This window comes from Centruroides vittatus, unplaced genomic scaffold (assembly GCF_030686945.1).
Source record: "Centruroides vittatus isolate TY-2023 unplaced genomic scaffold, ASM3068694v2 scaffold_3046, whole genome shotgun sequence".
NCBI lineage: Eukaryota > Metazoa > Arthropoda > Arachnida > Scorpiones > Buthidae > Centruroides > Centruroides vittatus.
Genome location: NW_027122699.1, coordinates 887,387 through 895,646, shown reverse-complemented (window position 1 = coordinate 895,646; position 8,260 = coordinate 887,387). Strand labels below are relative to the sequence as shown.

The 8,260-nt window shown below is 39.4% G+C and overlaps 1 long non-coding RNA gene across 1 annotated transcript; it reads right to left on the bottom strand.

The window, feature by feature from the left end:
* Nucleotides 1–6,940: 6,940 nt before the first annotated feature.
* LOC136988072 (uncharacterized) lies at nucleotides 6,941–7,937 on the bottom strand. The gene is made up of 3 exons (XR_010882717.1): nucleotides 7,802–7,937; nucleotides 7,454–7,558; nucleotides 6,941–7,321 (listed from the first exon to the last, which is right to left on the bottom strand). It is a non-coding gene; the product is annotated as an uncharacterized lncRNA (long non-coding RNA).
* Nucleotides 7,938–8,260: the final 323 nt, after the last annotated feature.

Below are 8,260 nucleotides of genomic sequence, written 5' to 3'. Positions count from 1 at the left end.
TTATTACCATAATAAATATCTCCACAGAATGTAGGTATGGTCACTCTTAGCTTCATTTCTCCCCACAGACTTTACTGGCATGGGTGTCCCTACCAGGAGCTTATGCTCCAGCCTGCATTGCCCTATGGATCAGTAAAATTACTGGGCTCTCCCACCACGACCAGGTGGTGACCACGGGAGAGTTATTATTATTATGTTGGGTTAAGCTAGATATACTCGGTTAACACCGGTGGCTAAGTACTATGCCGGACCAAAGTCAAGGCATAGTAACCAAAACAGAAATTAAAGAAGTGTATCAGTGTGTGTGTCTGTATTCAGGAATTTTCTCACAATATGACATGTATTCAATATAGTGGCCTTCTGTAGAGTGATATATGTGTTTCTATTCAATTCTAATGTGCCCAGGCTTTTGTGTAGTGTGTGTGGTATGACACCTGTAGAGGAGAGAACAACAGGTACAATAAGCACCCTATCCATCCTCCACAGATGCCTTATTTCCTGGGCGAGTTCTGTGTACTTGCTAATTTTTTCAGTGCATGCGTTTTGTATATTGTGAGTGTTTGGAATGGATATGTCTATAATGTATGTGATTTTATTGTGTTTGTCAATGAGTGTGATGTCTGGTCTGTTGTGGTAAATTGTTTTATCTGTGATTATGGCTCTGTCGTAGTACATTTTGTGCGTGTTGTTTTCCAATACTGTCTGTGGAATGTATTTGTAATATGGTTCGTGGATGTCTACTAATTTGTGTTTCCTTGCAAGCTCTTGGTGTATTATATTTGCTACTTGATTATGTCTGTGTAGATAATCTGTCTGTGCCAAGAGCTTGCAACCAGAGGTGATGTGTTGTATAGTTTCTGGCATGATGTGACATTTTCTGCATGTGTCATTTGTAAGTGTTGCATCTTTGAGTATGTGTTTTCTGTAGTTTTTAGTATTTATGACCTGATCCTGTATGGCAATCATGAATCCTTCCGTCTCCCCAAAGAGGCATCCCCGAGCTAACCAGCTGTTTGACGCAGTTTTGTCAACAAAATCCTGGGCCAGATCGTAAGGATGCCTGCCATGGAGTGCCTTTCGAGCCCACGATTGCTTAATGGTGTCTATGCTTTTTATATGTTGTGTTGTGTCCATATGATGTGAGTGTAAGTTTAATGGTGTGTTATTCGAGTCTGCTAGAGTTACTGCTTTATGTAATTGTGATGTTTCTTGTTTTTTGTAGAAAAACTCTCGCAGTGACTGTATTTGTTTGTAGTGAAGGTTAACTATGTCAATCAGGCCACGTCCGCCATCTTTACGTGGAAGGGTTAATCTTTCTGTGGCGGATTTAGGATGATGTTGTTTATGCTTAGTAAGTGTTGTCCTTGTTTTCCTTTGGAGTTGCTCAAGATCTGTGTGAGTCCAATGTATAACTCCAAAAGAATATGTGAGTACTGGGATGACATATGTGTTTATTGCTTTAACTGTGTGTTTTGCATTTAATTGTGTTCTGAGAATAGCATTTAACCTACTTTGGTATTCTGTAATTAATCTTTGCTTTATTTGTGTATGTTCTGTTAGTTTGGCCTGTTGGAATCCTAAATACTTGTAGAACTCGCCCTCTTCCATGGATTCAATAATGTCTCCATTTCCAAGTGCAAAATCTTCTTTCTTCAGGATTCCTTTTTCTATGTGAACTGTTTTGCATTTATCTAGGCCAAATTCCATTTGTATGTCCTTGGTGTATGAATGTGTGATTTGTAGGAGTTGATGAAGTTGTTTTTGTGTGGATGCATAAAGTTTTATGTCATCCATGTACATGAGATGTGACAGTGTAAACTGTGTTGTTTTTTTGTGTCTAATATTGTAACCATATTGCGTGTTGTTTAACATGTTGGATAATGGGTTCAGGGCTAAGCAGAACCAGAGAGGACTCAAGGAATCTCCTTGAAAAATTCCTCGCCTAATAAAAATTTGGTTTGTTTGTATGGAAGTGTTACTAACCCTGAGATGTAGTGTTGTTCTCCAGTGCTGCATAGTGTTTTGAAAGAATGCAATGAGTGATGGATGTATTTTGTACATGTGTAGGATATGTAGCAGCCAACTGTGTGGAACACTGTCGAATGCTTTTCTGTAGTCTATATATGCCATGTGTATGTTTCTGTGTTGTCTGTGTGCTTGCCGTAGAATGACTGAATCTATGAGTAACTGTTCTTTGCATCCCCTGTGGTTTCTACGACAACCTTTTTGTTGTTCTGTTAGAATGTCGTGTTCTTCAACATGTTTGTATATTTTGTTTGCAATACAGGATGTCAATAATTTGTAGAGTGTTGGAAGACATGTAATTGGTCTGTATTGTGTGGGGTCTGTGGTATTGTTGTTTTTAGGTTTCATGTAGGTGATGCCCTGAGTAAGAAAATTTGGCATGTCTTGTGGATTGATGATGATGTGTGTTAGATGTTTAGCTAGTTCCTGGTGCAGTGATGTGAACTTTTTGTACCAGAAATTGTGAATGTTGTCTACACCAGGTGTCTTCCAGTTGTGTGTTCTGTTAACAGTGTATTGGAAATCATGTATGTTTATTTCAACACAGGGCATAGTTGGTATGTTGTGTAAGTTTTTGTTCTCCTCCTCGATCCATCCTGCTTCAGCATTGTGCGTGACAGCACTGGACCAAAGAGAAGACCAATATGTTGTGAGTTCTTCTTCTGTTGGTGTGCCACTGTGCTGTGTATCAGTGTTTGCTTTGTTATTAATTTGTCTGTAAAAGAGTTTTTCATTGTTTGTAAATAATTTATTTTGTTGTTTTCGTAGTGTACATGTTTTGTATCGTTTGAGTCTACGTGCTTTGGCAGCAAGTTTTTGTTTTAGTGTATCAATGTATTCTGTAATGCGTGTGTTGTGATGTTCATGTTTTGTGTGTGTTTTTATTTTCTTGAAAATGTTTTTGAGCTGTTTCCTTAATTTGGGTGTTATGTTGTTTTTAGTGTATTGTGTTAGCCTGCCTAATTGCTGTCTAATGTCATTTATTTGTGTTTCTATTCTTCTCTGCCAGGCAGGCTTGTGATAGAATTGTGTTTTCTGTGTATTTGTCTGTGATTGTACTTTCAGTCCATGGTGTGTCACTACTGTGACTGCCCCAGCATAAACTAATGTATGAATGTCTGCGAGTGTAGAAATTGAATGAATGTAGTGTGGTAGTAAGTGAGTGTTTACATAATTTAGTGTTTTTCCTACTTTCTTTGACGTGTTGATTTTTGGTATTCGTGGTCGTTGTGTGGGATCTGTACCTGTATATTTAGTGAGTGTTTCCTGAAATATAAGTGAGAGCGTATTAACTAAATCCAAGTCTATGTTATCAGTGATGGATGAGGAAGTGTCTGTAGTATCATTAGTGGTAATTGTTGTATGTGTGTTATTATCAATGCTTGTTGCTGGATTATCCTGACAGGTTACATGATCTTCATTAATGTTAGATGTTTCTGTCTGTTGATGTATTTGATCAGCAACCTGTTGTTTGATAAGTTCAAGTGTTGTTTGTGGAATAAGGTTGTTGTGTATAATTGTTCTTTTTTGATCAACAACCCTTTGTTCGGTGACAGTGAGATGAGGATACTGTTGCGTGAATCTATGGTGTAGTTGTTGTCTGTGTGCTGTCATGTTTGTTTCGAGTTTTGTGATGGTGTAATAATTACGGATGATAAACTCGTTCATTTCTACTGTCCATTTCATCCGTTGGCGTGGTTTTCCGGCCTTTGTGGTCTGTGGATGCATTGCCACAGAAACACCAAGGCTGGGTTGGTTCCTCACATCTGTTGAGGGCATTGCAGTAGCCATGCTTGGGCCGGTGCTGCTTTCGCCACCGGTAACCAAGGGAGACTGTGACCTATTTTTCGAACGTGAGCCTCTGCCTAACCCACGAACGCGGACCTTGTTAACCCGGGCGACGTCCGAGCCGGTATCACACTTTGATCTAGTTATTACCATGATGAATATCTCCACAGAATGTGGGCGTGGTCACTCTTAGCTTCATTTCTCCCCATAGACCTTACTGGCATGGGTGTCCCTACCAGGAGCTTATGCTCCAGCCTGCATTGCCCTATGGATCAGTAAAATTACTGGGCTCTCCCACCACGACCAGGTGGTGACCCTGGGAGAGTTATTATTATTATTATTATTATTATTATTATTATTATCATCATCATCATCAACTCGTCTCGATTATATATATAGATTTGTCACCGTGGACATTAATCGTTAACGGGACAATTATACCGGTGTTAAGCATTTACACAAGGACGAGGAAATATTTTCGGAGAAAACAGACTCTCTGTAGACGGGTAGCTTAATAGAGTCTGTTTTCTCCGAAAATATCAAACTGCTTGCTGATTAAACTTTCGTTATTACACTGAAACCTCTGTCTGATTATTCATTCGTGTGTTTGTTAATTGCAGCTGGATTTTATGCAGATTCTTAGCTGTTTTTCTACAACAGCGCCAAATCCACCCCTACCCAAAAATTTGGGTACTACTTTTTTCTTGGCGGAATCTCTTTCCCATGTCGTCCTTAGTCACTCTCCCAAATTTGGCGACAGTTCGGCTGTTAGATTGCTCTACAGATGTCTCTGAGTACCGTCAGTTTAAAAACACTCTGTAGCCTATATAAGATCCAATGAAAGCAGCATTGTCCGTTAATAACATTAATTAATGTAAAAGGATCTCCACACGGTAGACAACGAGTCCGCATCTCTATGGTTTATACAACCAGTTGTCACGTGCGCCTTGCGGATTTCCAATCTCTCAAGATGTTTGACCGTTTGCCTATTCGTCGTCGATTTTATAATTGCCGCTCGATCCCATTGGACGTTAACATCCTTCTGTCTTGCGTATGATGCCAGCGCAATGTTGTCAAGGTTCTTACTGATTGTATATTTGTGCTCTTGAGCCTTTGTTTTAAACTGCGCATCGTTGCACCCACATAAACAAGCTTGGAATTGAAACGTTGGTCGTGTAAAGGCACCGAATATATACCCGTTGTCGAATTCCGATCCTCTTTCTTTTTATCGTTTCTTAAAAGTTTGAAAACAGTGGGATTACGTCGGTATACAATACGAAAAATTATCAGACCTGGCAGTACATCTATGTATCTTGTTTAAAAAAAATGGGATGTAATTAAGCACTATTCTTTTTATATTTATTCCAAACACATTTTATGTTCTATAGTTAATGTATTTTTTTTATTTTTTTATTTTTTTGTAACGGAGGAAGATCGTTAAAAGCGATTGAATACGTTATTATTTTATTAAATTTTGCTGGATTGATTAAGGTATAGTTTATTTATGAGTAATTTAATTATTAGTGTTAGTAAAGTAGTGAGTAAGTAATTAGTAGCAGTCTAGTAGTTAGCAAAGCGGCAACGCGACGACGTAGACTTTTCGCAATTATTTAACAAGTTAATTGAGTATTTGCGGATCCAGCAGGCCGAAGAATGCGCTGGATCCAGCTGGATTGCTGGATGAGGGATCCAGCAATTGCAATCCCTAATCATCTCGTTACACCGTCCAATCCCGGAGATTTTTCGTTTGACACGGAGTTAATTCCCTTACTCGTTTCGAAGAAAGAGAAGAGTACTGTACGTCGTCCGGCTGGTTCCGTTCGTGGTGACTCCTCCGTCTCACTCGTCCGTGTTCCTCTCCATCCGTCTCGCGGTCATCCCGTGGGAAATGAAAATTTATGATATTCTCAATATTTTTCTTTACGTCGTACGTGTTGGTTCCGTCTCGATCTTCCCCCGCCCTTATCGTGTCTGGGAGGTTTAACTTTGTTGGCTTTTTCATTATTAAGTGATACGGGAAAAAGCGCGCAGAAAGAACGGTGGCTTTCGATCGGTAAACTGTGCACGCGCGAGCAGATGTCACGTGGGCACATCTTATAAATCTATTTTGATGGCGATCTACGGCAGGGCCGACCAGACTGTCTTTCTCCGTAAAGGCCGAGCGCCCTTCCCGCGGGCCGAGGAATTTTTCTTTATCGGTGGGAAGTCCGGAAGTAGGCCGGGAGTAACCGATGGCGGATACGAAAATGTCGGAAAGTAAGCGAAAGGGCGACGGAGATTGCGAGTCGAAAACACTTTTGCCCGTGGTCTTCGTCTACCCCTCCGGCGCCGCGAATACCTTTATTTCGGTAAGAATTTCTCTGGCCGGGTGTTTTAACTACCGACGAAAGGCGGCGTCCGGAGGCTGCACCGGAAGTGCGCTTTTCCGGTACGATTTTTAAAGCAATTTTTGCCGCATCGGTAGGTCGACCGAAGAATTGCCTATACGAATCTACTGCGGATTCGTATAATTGACCCGCGGGCCTTCGGTCGAGAGCTTTTTGGTTTTTGTTGTCTTATTCTTGTTTTCCGACCGATATTGGGTATATCGCTTATATATAGTCTCTATCTTTCATTTTATATCGCCGGTGGCGTTAAAACCTCACCGCGACTTTTATTAACGTAAGCATCGAAGAATATCGATGTTAATAAAGAAGATTTCCGCTCTTCGGCGGGTTCCTTTTCACCTAGAAAGTCGAGAATTTTTTCCGTCTAGGCGGGTTTCGGGTTTCGTTTCCGATAGGTTTCACTAAATTTTCTCTCGGCCGTAACACGCTTCTCGGTACATTCATAAACGAAGAATTATTATTACGTGTTTAACTTCGGAATATTTGTGTACTATTACCGGAAATATTCTCGATATTTTGACTTATATTTAACTTATTACACGTTTATAATAAAAGAAATTTATTAATAAATATATCGACGAATCGGTAGAATACCTTTAATTATTTTAGTACACCCCGTCTAATACAGACGGGAATTTTTACCTGCGGGTAAGCGACCTACGTTCTAATATCCTTCCGTTTGGATATAATTTTTGGAAAATCTTTACCGGAAATAGCCGGCAAAATAATATATTTTACAATTTCGATTTATTAAAAATATTTATTTAGAAAACGTACAGTACAAAAGGTGTGACTCCGTACAATTAAAGCGTGACCCGGAAATTAACGAGTATATTTAATTACTTTCCGCCGGGAAATGCTTTTTTCTTTAAATAACGAATTCTTTTTGTGGGAATTTTATACTTTGTCAAAAGGTTAGAACTTTCTCATGGCCGTCTGCGAAGGGTCCGATTCGGTCAACAACTTGTACTGAGAATAGACGCAACTGTAACAGTAAATCTGGAAAGAAAATCGTCGGGTCAACTTCCCTTCGTCCGAGTAAATCGTCGACAAATAGATATACTCACGTGAAAAGTGATGAAGGTACCCGATATTATCATTGCGCCGACGTTCGTCGACACCTGTTTTAAAACGTAAAACATTAAATGGCTTCCCGTTTAAAACTATACAAAATTTCCACGTCGTACGTCACACCCGTAGGGGCCACGTACTTCGATAATAATTAAAGGCGAGAGAAAATAAACAGAACTTACGAAAGCGTAAATTACGGAGACGAAGCAGCCGATAAACGTAACCAGTTGTCCGGCGATTACGATTACCATCCATACCAACCACGGTATGAAAAAAAGTCGTTGGTCCTGTTAATTAAAACAAAAATAAACCTCGGACGATATTTCCCGATACCTAGCCTAATTACAAAATGGCTTCGCGTTCGAATGAACTAACGTTATATAAAAACACGTAGTGTTAAAACACTAGATAACGTCTAAATAAGTAAATTTCCAATAGGATTAAAGAATTTTATTGGCGCAAGAATGTCGTTTCCGGAATTCTTCGATTTAATAGCCGTAAAAATTTGAACGAAGGAAAAAGTCACTTACCGTTTTAGCTCCGTACACCAAGCAGAAACCTACCAGGAACCAGATACACGAGAAGACGATGCACAGGATCATGTATATTTTTACGTAGGCCAACAGGGATTCTAGGAAAAATACATTTTTATCGGTGGCACCGCAATACTACCGTAATCGAATTAAACGAGTTACTCACCTTAATTAAAGTAAAAACGCCAATATTGTATAAATAACCGACTAATAACATTTCTTATCGTTTATTAATTAAACGGTTTTACTCCGATATTAGTTCGGTTACTTACGATTAAAACCCTAAATCGGTAAAAATCGTTAAAAAAATCTCCCCCGGATAACCGGTGGGGGCAGATTATTTTTAATTAATTAGAATCGTTTTAGTAAGTTTAAAATATAATTTCGGGTCGAAAACGCCGATATTTCCAGTAGCGTCTTAAATACTATTCGTATAAATTTGACCAAAGTTACGTG